We start from the raw sequence: 12,044 nt of genomic DNA, 5'->3' as shown, positions 1-12,044 counted from the left end.
CGGGGACGCGCGCCCCTCCCCCCGCCTCCCATCCCAGCCGCCTTCTCTCTCGAATTTGCTCACCCGCCGATGGCCGTCTTCTGACAAGAAACTTCAGGTCGACGGAAAATTCAGGACCCGGAGTAACGGGTGCCTCGGGTCGGTCGTGGCCGACAGCACCCTGGCCCTCGCCCAGCACCCGGCCACCTATCTTGTCTTTTGACGCCCGATCCTGAGGTGCCCTAAGAGTGAGAGTCGCCAGCCCTCGCGCCCTCCCCCGGCGCGCCCGGTTCCCCGTGGAGTCTTTTTTTAGGTCCCCGCGCGTAGTCCTGACCGCGTCTGGACTTGCAGGCTGGGGAGATGGGGCGGGGGCAGGCTCTCGAGGTGATAGCGGGCTCTTCGGAAAGATGCTGGACTTTTCGCTTCTCGCTCGGGATTTTTGTCACTTGCGCTCACAGCGCTGTCCTTTCTCGAGGGGGAGGGGTGTTCATGGGTGAGATGAAAGATGGGGCTTCGAGCTAGCGATTTTTTCTCCTGGCTATTACCTTCGAGTCGCACTTTTCTTAGAATACTTTTTCTTTCTTTTTTTCTCCTTCTCCAGTCTTTGAAACTTGCCGCAAATGGGGAAAAACCTGAAATGTATTGATGTTTTCCTCCCGAAAACTCTTTTGCCGGACAACTTAACGGTAATTTTGCAATCTCCACCTTTTCTTGGGAACTCTTGACGCTGAGGCGGAGGGAAGAGGTGTGTATTCGTCTTTCCCTTTAGTGATTTTTTTTCTTAAGCCAGTGGTATCAATTCGTACTCGACAACTCTTGAATGATTTGAGCCAGTCACGAACATAACTTTTACAGATAATGGCTTTTGTAAAAATTGCGCGTTAAAGATACATTAGCTCTTGAGTCCTTTTCCGCACTGAAGGCATCACTAGATTAACTCTTTGCTGGTGTGATTTTGATGCGTGTGGGGCGCGCAGCTCCGGACTGCAATATAAATGTTCTGGAGATACTTGTAGCAGCAGCTATTCAATTGTTCGGAAAGAGAAATAACGCTTCCTGGAAACCACAGTGACCCACTCTTTAGGACTGTCTGGATATAGATCCACACCCCCTTCCGGGATTGATAAAACGATTGATTGATTTGTTATAGTTTTGTGAAGACTGAGGACCAGCCCACACTTAGAATCTTTCCTGGGAGAATAGGAGAGCGCAATATGATGTTTTTCAAATTTGTGTCTAACGGAGCTCCGCAAACAGCGGACTTGTTACCCCTGATTGGCTGGAAGGGAGCGGGACCTGGGGGGTTTGAATATTGAACGCTAGATTATAATTTTCGACTTTCTGAAAAAGTATACTTTTAGTGAGAGAACCACGGAAATAGTTATGAAACATTTAAGATGGGAAGTTAGAAAAAATAAAGTAGATGTGTGGTAGGGGTTTTTTTTCCTTCTATAAAAAGACTTAAGGGTGTTCTGAAATATATATTAAAAGTAAAACTGATGAGCCTATTTTCGCAAAATATTACTGCTGTCTGAAATTACAAGACTTTTATATATTTGATGTTTCTTATTAGTTAAAAACTGAGTAAAAGATTTAGGGATTTTTCCCCCCTTTGGTCGAAATTTTTCCTCTTAAACTACATATATTTGTTGGATGAAGATTACCGGAGAATTGTAACTTTTATTTTGACGAAAAGAAACTTTTATTTTCTTTATGCTAACGAATAATCTGTTGGACATTTTCCGAAAAAATGGATATATTTTTTAAACTTTTCACGTCTAATTTAAAATATATAGATTTTTCTCAGCCATTGCATTGGCCTTAAAACTTTAATTTACAAAACATTTATGTTTCTTAATTTAGACAGTACAACAGGTAAGTATGTACAGGTGCGTATATATGATTTCATTCCTTTGATAAATGCATTATAAGGAAATATATTGTGTAAAATAGTGTGGGTGTGTTGTGTTTTATTTGGTTGGTTTTCAGTTGATTTTTGTTTAGTGTTGCTTGAGACAGCCGTCAATATATTTCTATTTATTACCAAGCTTGTCATTCCATTTAATTGCATCTTGATAAAAGGCGGGTGTGGTTTTCAAAGAAAAGTGGTAAACTCACTGATAAACAGATGGCTGTACATGCTTTAAAGAATAATTTCTTAAATTTAATAAAAACATTTATGAATAGTAGTTGAGATTTTGAAGCTTATAATTTGTTTTTTCACAATAAGTTAAATATTCATTGTTAGGAAATATTCAATGAAAAAAATCTTAGGACTTACAAATCTCTGGAGGGCTATAAATGTAACATATTAATAAGTGAAATAGCTAAGCTTGTAAATAATACTGGTTTATATTGCACTCATAACAGGAATTGTGATTACAGAACTCATGTTCATTACCTTTTTTCAAAGCTGTTTATTTTGGGTCATCTCATGAAAATTTCATAAAAGGTGCTAATTATCCTCTCTATAAAATTTGATTTAATGAAATTGTAGATTTCATTTCTGTTTCAAATATAATTATACCTAAAGTACCAGAACCAATGGCTTTTGCTTTTTAGTGCTGGCTTTTGGTTTTGTTTTTATATTTTAATTTTTGTTTAAATTATGTGACCGTGGGGTTGGGGGCTTTAAATTCCTAGGCTGGTTAAGTTTAACCGTACCATTTTAGCACTTTGGTTTATGGGATTTTTTGTTTGCTTTTGGGGTGATAGGTGAAGTATTGTTTTATTTAATAAGCCAGTTTTAAAGAGGTGAAGTACTCATTTATTTAAAATAATTTAAACTTGAGAATACAGTAGCACCTAAATAAAATCCACAGCATTCATAATATTTTCCCTTTTATGCCATACTACCTAAGAGAAAGATTTTGGTTTTAGATTTGTGAACATGTTTGTATAAGTTCCAATATATGTATATTTTTAAATGTTTATATACTTATTAATCATATTTCTCTGTAGAAATCGATAGTTTGATTTATTTTCAGTTTTACTGTAAGGATGACAAAAGTCTCTTATTACTACAGGGAAACAATGGTGGGTAATGGTGATGTTACTATAGCTCTTTTTTTTTTTAAAGCTATATTTACATATTGTGGGGGAAAGGAAACAAGAGAAGGTAAGGTATCTGCCTTCCTGGAAGCACTGATTTTTATTTGTTTGCCTTTCAGACTGTTTTTGAAAATCCAAATAAAAATACAGTTTAAGACTATTTCTTAATGCTCTTGTCTTTGTTGTACTTTTACAAATGTAGCTTCAGGTGTTTGAATACTGCATTTTGATCTAATTAGATTGATATCAGTTTTAGTATTTATTAAGAATAAAAGCTAAGGATGAAAATTTCAAAGTACCTTTATTTTTTTTGGATCTCTTGCTTAATCATGTTTTCTAAACTACTTTTTTGGTTTTTGTTTTGTGGTGGCATATGTATTTTTTAAATTATGTTTATGTATATGTAGTAAATATTCAAAACATCACAAAACATTTAAATCTAGAAATATTGGTTAGTTGATTTAGTTTACAAAAATAGGGATTCCTAGATATTGTTAGATATTTTTTCTACATGACACATAAGCTTTCTCCAATTAAAAGATAATAAAATTATAAATTTAGACAATGTTTTGAAAACTATTCTATAAAAATATATCCCTTATTTTAAAATATTACTGGACTAAAATGTCTTTTATCTTTTTTTTTCTTTGTTTAATGACGCCTAATCCCCACATTGAATTCTTTTTAACCCCTTTTTAGAAAAAAACAGATTATAACACTTTCTTTTAAATAAGCAATAAAAATGAGAGAGTAAGCATTTAATTTTTAGAAATGACACTATTAGAACTTTAAAGTCATGATTCTTTTAAGAATAGCAGCATCAATTTTAGAATATTACTTTATTAATGTATTTATTTACATGTACATAACTTTACAGATCTTTCACATAAATACTGATTGTTTATTGATTGAAAAATGATTGGGGGGGCCTTGTATTTTGCCTTGCCTGTATTAGAAATGCTTTAAAGTATCTGTTTTTTAGAAAGACAAGTTTCAAATACTGGAATTGATATAAAAAGTGTATATATTTGAATTCTATTTTTAGTATTGCGAAATCATGAAAAATTTAATAGAACTTTGTTTAATCCTGTGTTATTTCACTGAAGAACATTTGTTCTGCAAAGATTTGTAGTGGTTTCTAAGTGTAAATAATAAGCTATGTTTTTTAATAGATTTGATATTTTGGATTTTACTATTTGAAGATTTTTAAAATGTCATCTTTTTATCATACATTCTGATTTTATATTTGTCTTCTTCATATCCACCTTATTAACTGGTATTTTCTGTTTCCTTGTTTTCTAAAATCTCAACATTTGACATATAGTATGTTTTGTTTTATTTTCCTTCTATGATATTTTTAACTTATGACACCTTTGTCTTTAGTGCTCAAATACAGAAAACTCATTATTTTTTGAGGAAGATTATGTAGATATAATTTTTTATCATCTATTTGATGTTTATGAGTTATATATGATTATATGGCTTAATTTTTAAGACGTATTTGATGTTTATGAGTTTTATATGATTATGTGGTTTTTGTCATTAATCATATATTTGGAGGCAAAGAAATAAAGATTTTTTGGTTTTCATTTTTTTATTATTTATTAAGCCATTCTTAAAATGGAAAGCTACTTCAGAACATTATGGTTCACATGTAGTAAATTATAAAACTTGAGTAATTTAATTTTTTTAATAGTTGATTGCTTCTAAGTCATTAAAATTCAAAAAGGAGAAACAAATGGAAAAATCACTTAACATACATTTAGTTACATCTCACATCTAGTGGGAGACCTGAAAAAAACATCTGGTCCAGTAGTGGTTCATTTATTACATATAAATATTTTAATTTGCTTAAAAAATAAGTTCTAAAGTTGATCCAACTATAGTGTATAAAAATATTTTGAAATGTTGATATTATTCACACAGGCGTCACAAAAGACTAAAATTGAAAATAATGGTTATTCCTGTCATTAAAATGTTTGATAACTTGGCAAGAAAGGTGATTAAATTTTGTTCTTATTGCTTGAAAAAATTTTTTAAACTATGTGGATGTTATGAGTTTTAGCACAGGCAACTGTATTTCTGATGTTTTTGTTTTTTCTAATGAAGTTCTTTCTCTTCTACGTAGCCTCTAACAGCTACCTACACACACACACTCTTTTATCTCTCACACTCTCCCTTTCCCGCTCTCTCATTCACACTGCTTAGAAAATGAATGCCCTAAAGAAAAATGAAAAAAACATATTAATCAGATTTGTTTAAAGAGGCTTTGGATGATAAAGCACATCACAGGAGTCTCTAATCAAGTTATTTCTTTCTTAAAAACATTATTTTCAAGTTAGAGCTTCTTTGAATATTGTCAAGAATGAGTTCATTTTGAAGACCCTCTGTGTTCAGGGATCAACTGTGGAACTGCAGGAGATGGAAATCTGTTGAATGTCTTCATGCTATAACACATGACATTTTTATTTCAGGTTTTGACCTTTAGGAGAGAGCTAGTCCCGGAGAACAACCTAACTTCTTTGATTCAATACTCACATAATGTGCTGGAACATGATAAGAGATTAAGGTAAACTAATGAATTTTAAAGTCTTATAATTTTATGTCTTTGCAATATAATTAGACTGGTGATTGATGAAGCTGAAACTTTTAAGTGAACTAAATCAATAAATAATTATTAATAGAAATAATTCTGCAAAGTGACCAAGACAGAATTGTCCTGTTTATTAAATGTAAACCCCAGATTTTTTAATACATTTGGTATTCTATCTTATGTTAGGACCAATTCCAACTGAATTTATTTATTCCAAAAGTAAGTACAAGTTGACTTTTTTCCTAGAGGTAATTATAATGAACTATGTAAAATAATTAGATAGTGGAGTTTTCATCTTAAATCAAGTGGAATTTGGTGCTTGGCTGGCTGTTTGACAGATGGAGTAGTGAGTAAAGCCTGAAAAGTTAGGTTAAAAAGTTAGATAAAAAGAATATTTTAAGAGCACTTAAAGTATTCCAAGTACTATCCTAACCAAAAGTGACAATTTGGTTGAAACTGAAAAATTCACTTTCTTAAGCAGAAATTTAGTATTTGACTCATAAGTACTCAGTAAAATATTTTAAGTTGTTAATATCCTAAGTAGCAAACTCTAAGTATAAAATTGTAGAATGTGAGCATCTAGTGACTTTTATCATCTTAACCTTTAAAATACTTTATTGTAGAACCACTTTTCTGGCATATTTTTTCTTTGATTTTTTTTTTTTTTTGTAGTCGTAGTTGAAATTTTCAGATAAAATTTATGCAATTTTTATTTTCTAAATGGTAATCTAGGATAGTGAAAGTGATCTTATTAAATAGCATTACCAAGTATTACTTGGTTAATTCACGGTAAAGTACTAATCATGAATTTTTTAAGTTACTTGCTAAATAACGTGAGATTTACTAAACTATAACAGTATAACTTATTCTTTAAATTTTTTTCACCTTAATATATAGAAACCCTAAGGGTTTCCTTTTATGAAAAAGGTGTAACTTAATTTTTAAAGTGAAGTGTAATTATGATCATAGACCTGCTTTTAACTTTAAACAGTGTAAAATATTTTAAAACAAATTCTCAGATGTGTTTAAGAATGTTGAGATGTGTTAAGAATGTCAAAATACCAAAATACTTAAAACTGGAATTTACTGTCTATATTATTAGATATTAGATAAATTCAGGCGTTTAAATTTATTAGGAGTCTAGGTTACATAAAACATTAAAATGTAATAGAAATCAGTTTAACATAAAAGCGCAGTTCTTTGGGTATTTTTATATGGACATCATCTTACAAGGAGGCAGTTAGAACGTCTTGACAACTTCTATTTGAGAATGTTATAAAAAAGCAGCTTAGTTTGAATAATATAGAAATTAGCTTTTCTTTCTGTGACATAACCAGTGCATTCTAAGTTAGAGAACATTAAGATGAAAAGTGAAAAATACAGTTACCTGCATGTCTGGAAAAAAAAAAATACAGGTTCATTTTAGCACTTTCAATCCAGATATTTTTAGACACAGCCTTAATGAGATAAATGGGGAAAGAAAAACAGTGTTTGAGTGTGTAATGTAGATATAAACCCACAGAGTTGTTCATAATTAGAGTTTATGAATTTATTATCTTTGAAGATATCAATTTATTGTTTGAACACATATAATCTCTGTAGTTAAGTACTGCCTTATAAACTTACAACATTTAATTTGTAACTTAATATTTAATTTATAATAATTTAATATAAAAAATAACACCAATAGAACAATTTTCTTGTATTTAATAAATTTTTAGAAAGTGAGAACCTTTGACCTAATTAGTATTTTAGTGATATTTTAGGAGACAGGTTAATTAAAAGTCTCTACTTCTGTATATGATTGGCTCCCTTTTAATTACCCCGAAGAGGCATTTTATAGAGAATTGGGCTGTTTTAAATTTGCAAACCTGATTTTATCTAACTAGCTCTTGATATATATAATAGTTCATTATGTCAGAATTTGGGGAAAGACATTTATTGTGTTAATGTTTTTTATCTTTTTCCCCATGATAGATTGGTATCTCATTAAATAATGTTTATATTTTTGTTAAATGCATTATTATCAGGGTGAAGTAACACTGTCAGGAGAAATTCTGAATTGTCCCTAAAATATAGTTATACTTGCATTGTTTCTGTCTTACTGAAATAGTTGTCCTTATGATAAAAAGAATATTTGACTAAACTAAAGTGGAGGTAATTTAACATAGTTTTATAAGGAATTTTAAATTATTCGTTATGTCAGTGATATATACTGCTAGTTTATAAGGACAGTTTAAATCTTTAGTTTGTCAGCTACACAGTTTTCTGTAATAGAGGTTTTATAATGTTACTGAGACTTAACAAATTGTTTTTTAGTGTTTAAGGCTTTATAGTGTTGCTGTTACTTATGTAATTATATATAGTTATATAACAGATATAATTCACTTTTTTATTAAAATTTTTAAGAATTTATTTTAAGCTCTTTTCTACACTATTATATGTGTATTTTTTCTTGACCTACCAAATAACCTCTTTCATTGTTTTTCTTAAAGACAAAATGGATTTAAATTATATTTTCTGATAAGCATTTTTTAGAAGTCAATATTTTATTAATGTGAGGGTTTTAAATTTTTATTAAATAGCAATTGCAAGTGAAATTTCTGTTCTCAACACTACAAACCACATCTTTGACATTACATTAACATGTTATTGGGTTTAGTTTTACTTTCTTATTTTCATGGTTATAATCATTTACATGAGAAACATTTGGCCTAATTCAAATATGGTTGGTGAGCTGAATAATCCACGAATTATTAGTTAATAATTCATTACTTTTTTAGTATCTTATTTATGAGAAATCCTTTAGTATTTGCTGTTAATCTTTTTTATTATATAGCTCTCATACTATATTCAAAGTTATCTTTTCAGCTCAGAATTATTTTTATCATTATTTGTTTCTCTCTGGGCTGCTAAGCAGAAGAATTACTTTTTAAATTTTGGTGAATATAAAAGTTTATATATATATATATCCTAGAATATGATCTGAATTTAAAATATTGTTACCATTTATATACTTTTATTTTAAAAAATATCAAACCTACCTTTGCTGATTAGGTATTATTTAAACTCACTAGCCAGTTCTGGCCAGTGTGGGGTTTTTTGTTGTTGTTTTCTATAGTAAAGCTATTCAAAAGTTTTTTGGAATCAAAAATTGCTTTAAGGCACTCAAAGATGAGTTATATTTAAATTTAAAGTTGTAAATCTAAGGAATATCATATCATATTTGAAGATAATTTAACAATAAATATTTTTATTATCAGTTGATATATAATTACTAAGTTTTTAGATTTGTATTGCACATTTAAAGAGATAAATTGCATGTGGAAGTTTTTTTTTAATAGTTGGGATTTTTGTGAGAACTTTCTGAGTTATAATCTTACTTCTTTGCTAATAGTGTCTGAAGTCAAACATATGGTAGTAATTAGATATTTGGTACCTGGGAGCCAGGGACTTTCTGTAAGCAAACTATAATTTTATTTCTTGATTAGACTTTGAACACTTTTATATTTTCCAGAAGAATAACTAAGGAACGATACTCTCTTTATGAACTCAACCTGATACTGGTTAAAACTCTGGACAGTTTTGATAATTGAGTAGTCGAAACTAAAATGAACTGAAGATTATTACATGCCATTTTTTTCTCCTTAGATGCTTTATAGATTCTTTTTTCTAATCAAAACTAATTTTGTCTTCTCTCACCACCCCAGTTTTTAAAGAAAAAATTATTTCTTAAATATTAATAGTTTATCATATGGTGATATAAGCAGATCTGGTAGGTAGGTTGGTTTGAACCATTTTTCCTGTGTGCAAATTGAATATGCTTTTCTCAGCTTGCTGTTTAAGAAAAAGCATCAGCACCAGCAGCAACATCAATGAATAAACAAGTATTACCACAACCCTTGTTCTTGTCCCATACTGAGAACAGGGGCTGGGAGATAGCTGCTGTTTGCCAGCTGTTGTGCAGAGTTGCAGCAATAAGGAAATAATGGTGGCCAAAGGACCCTGCACCCATCAGTTTTTGCAGACTAGGCAGAAAAGACCCTACTGTTCTACACCAAATATACACTAAGAAAAATACATTTTTTAACAGAAAGGCATTTTTTTCTCAGTGTAGCATAAAAAGAACAGTATATCCTTATAGTTCTTAGACTTTTTTTTAACTATTTACTTTGTGCTTTTAATTTTATTCAGTTAATTTCACTTGTTAGAGTGGAAAATGCTCTTGCTTCTAGAAGGATGTTGGTATGCTTCATGTATTTCACTTTTAAGCTGGTAGACTGGAAACAAAATGATTAATAATTAGTAACTGAGAATACAAGTTAGGTAGGTAGTATAACAAAGCAGGCCACAGGTGAAAATTCTACTTCTACTTTTTCCTCACTATTAAATTATTAAGTAACATTTCTGTGATACATTGTTAATCATTATTAAAATATGTCCTATATCTGAACTTTTTGTCCAGAAAGCCCAGGTTATTCTAAATCTTTACACAGGACCTTTTAATGTCAGTAATAGAGTAGAATAGTCTTTTTTTAAACAACTTGAATTTACATAAATTTGTATAGCCTTAATGTTAATGCATGTTTCTACTCTTTTGCATCTAAATAAGTCCAATAGGTTACAGTTGCAGGAAACCAAACATTAGATTTCTGTTAGGGTTCTGATTTCATTTGTAGAAATCATGATGTGAAACTACAAATGACATTTTCTTTTAGTATATAAGCCTAATATCTCAATTTAAAGTCTGACCTTTGCAGTAACATCTTTTTAAAAAGGTAATCATAGTTCATCCTTAGTCATCTTTGTTAAAGCTCATGATCACCACCACTCAAAATGTTTACCTTCACCAATTATAGTAACCACAGAATATTTATTCCCAGTAATGTAAAATAAAAGCTATGTCAGGGCCAGGGCATAGGGAGGTAATTAAGGCAGCTGGATGCTATATGGCTGGCTGTACTATTTGAGTCCCAGACTGGGAGGCTTGGAAAACACGCCAGGTGTTGTATGTGCACACGTGTCCATAATCATAAGAGGAGAATGGAGAAAGGATTACCGCGTGGCCATCTTCTGCCCCACTGGGGTGATATCTCCCTTTCCCTTTCTCTCACAAGTGCATGTGTATTATAGTAAACTAAAATAAATAAATAAAGCTTTGTCATAGTACTTAGTTATTTGAAAAAATGAGCCCACAACCTGTTTGGCATTGTGAAGTAAAGAGGAGGGTGATGCTGGGGGTTTATGCTTCAGTGTTTGTTTTTGCTATTTGGATTTAATTTAACAGAAACATTATTAGTTACTGTTACCACCTCTTCATCAAAAAATGAGTTATATGATAATTTCTTTTGAAAACACCTTTACCATTAATTACTGCTCAGTGTCTTTGAACCACCTCTACCAGAATAACATAGAATAAAAGCATTTTTCCGGACTTGGTAGAGCAGAATCTCTGGACCTAAAGCTCTAGAATTTGTGATTTTTTACAAGCTCTGATCTTTTTTCAGGACTATCACATATGAGAAGCACTATCCATGATGAAAGGGAGAATGTTGTTCATACCAATAATCATATAGAAAAATATCTATGTTATCAGAGCTTTATTTTTGTGTTTATTTCTGAAATAAAACTTTATACAGGGCAACGGCACTATTCTTGCTCTAAATTGGGTAAAATTAACAGCAGACCTCAACATATAGGGAGCTAAGAGGTAGTAGTACTAAAAAGGTACCATTGTAGGATAGAAAAAATTCAAAGTAAACCGAAACATAACAGTAACTTTTTATGAAAGTGTGTGTGTGTGGGGGGGGAGGGGTGGTCTGAGATTCAGTACTTAGAAGGTAAACCTGTTGGGCTAATAGGTTTTATTACCATCTTTGTTTTATCATTATTAAATCTAGGGAAAAGGTAAGAACGAAGACTTCTACATTTTAATCACATTGTAATAAGTTAGAACATTTTCATCTGAGGCACCAGTCATTGTTTTCTGATCACAGAAGCAGTACAGAAACCCAGAAAATATATTACAACTCACCTTTAAAAATAAAAAAAATTTAAAGATTTCCTAATAACTTGAATTGGTCGAAATGTTTTATTTTTGTGCACTGTGAAAGTTATGTTTCTTATACCAACTAATAGTTAAACATTTACAAGACAGACAGTACAGGGGCCAGCAGGTGGCGTAGTGGCTAAGGCACTGGGGTTAAGGCCCAGCACTCCCGTATGGCAGACCATGGTTCAAGGCCTGAACCTGAAACTCAGGCTGGAGGTGTGTACGTGTGTGCCCAGAAACCCAGGAGGAGAATAGAGAAGGGTTTGCAGCATGGCCATCCTCCAGAGGATGGGGAGGAGTGAGGGGGTGATTGCTTCCTGTCTTTGTCTCTGTCTTTCTGGTGCCCGACAATGTAACAAGCCCATTCCT

The 12,044-nt window shown here is 31.6% G+C and overlaps 1 long non-coding RNA gene across 1 annotated transcript in view; it reads left to right on the top strand.

The window, feature by feature from the left end:
- The window catches only part of LOC102473733 (uncharacterized), a 27,268-nt gene that overhangs the window by 571 nt on the left and 14,653 nt on the right, over positions 1-12,044 (top strand). Inside the window, exons 2-3 of the long non-coding RNA XR_333277.3 lie at positions 581-724; positions 5,505-5,599. This is a non-coding gene — a long non-coding RNA (uncharacterized LOC102473733). The remainder of the gene's footprint in view (positions 1-580; positions 725-5,504; positions 5,600-12,044) is intronic.

Source organism: Tupaia chinensis, unplaced genomic scaffold, assembly GCF_000334495.1.
Source record: "Tupaia chinensis unplaced genomic scaffold, TupChi_1.0 Scaffold000037_20, whole genome shotgun sequence".
Taxonomy (NCBI): Eukaryota; Metazoa; Chordata; class Mammalia; order Scandentia; family Tupaiidae; genus Tupaia; species Tupaia belangeri.
This window is presented reverse-complemented; position numbering and strand designations above follow the sequence as displayed.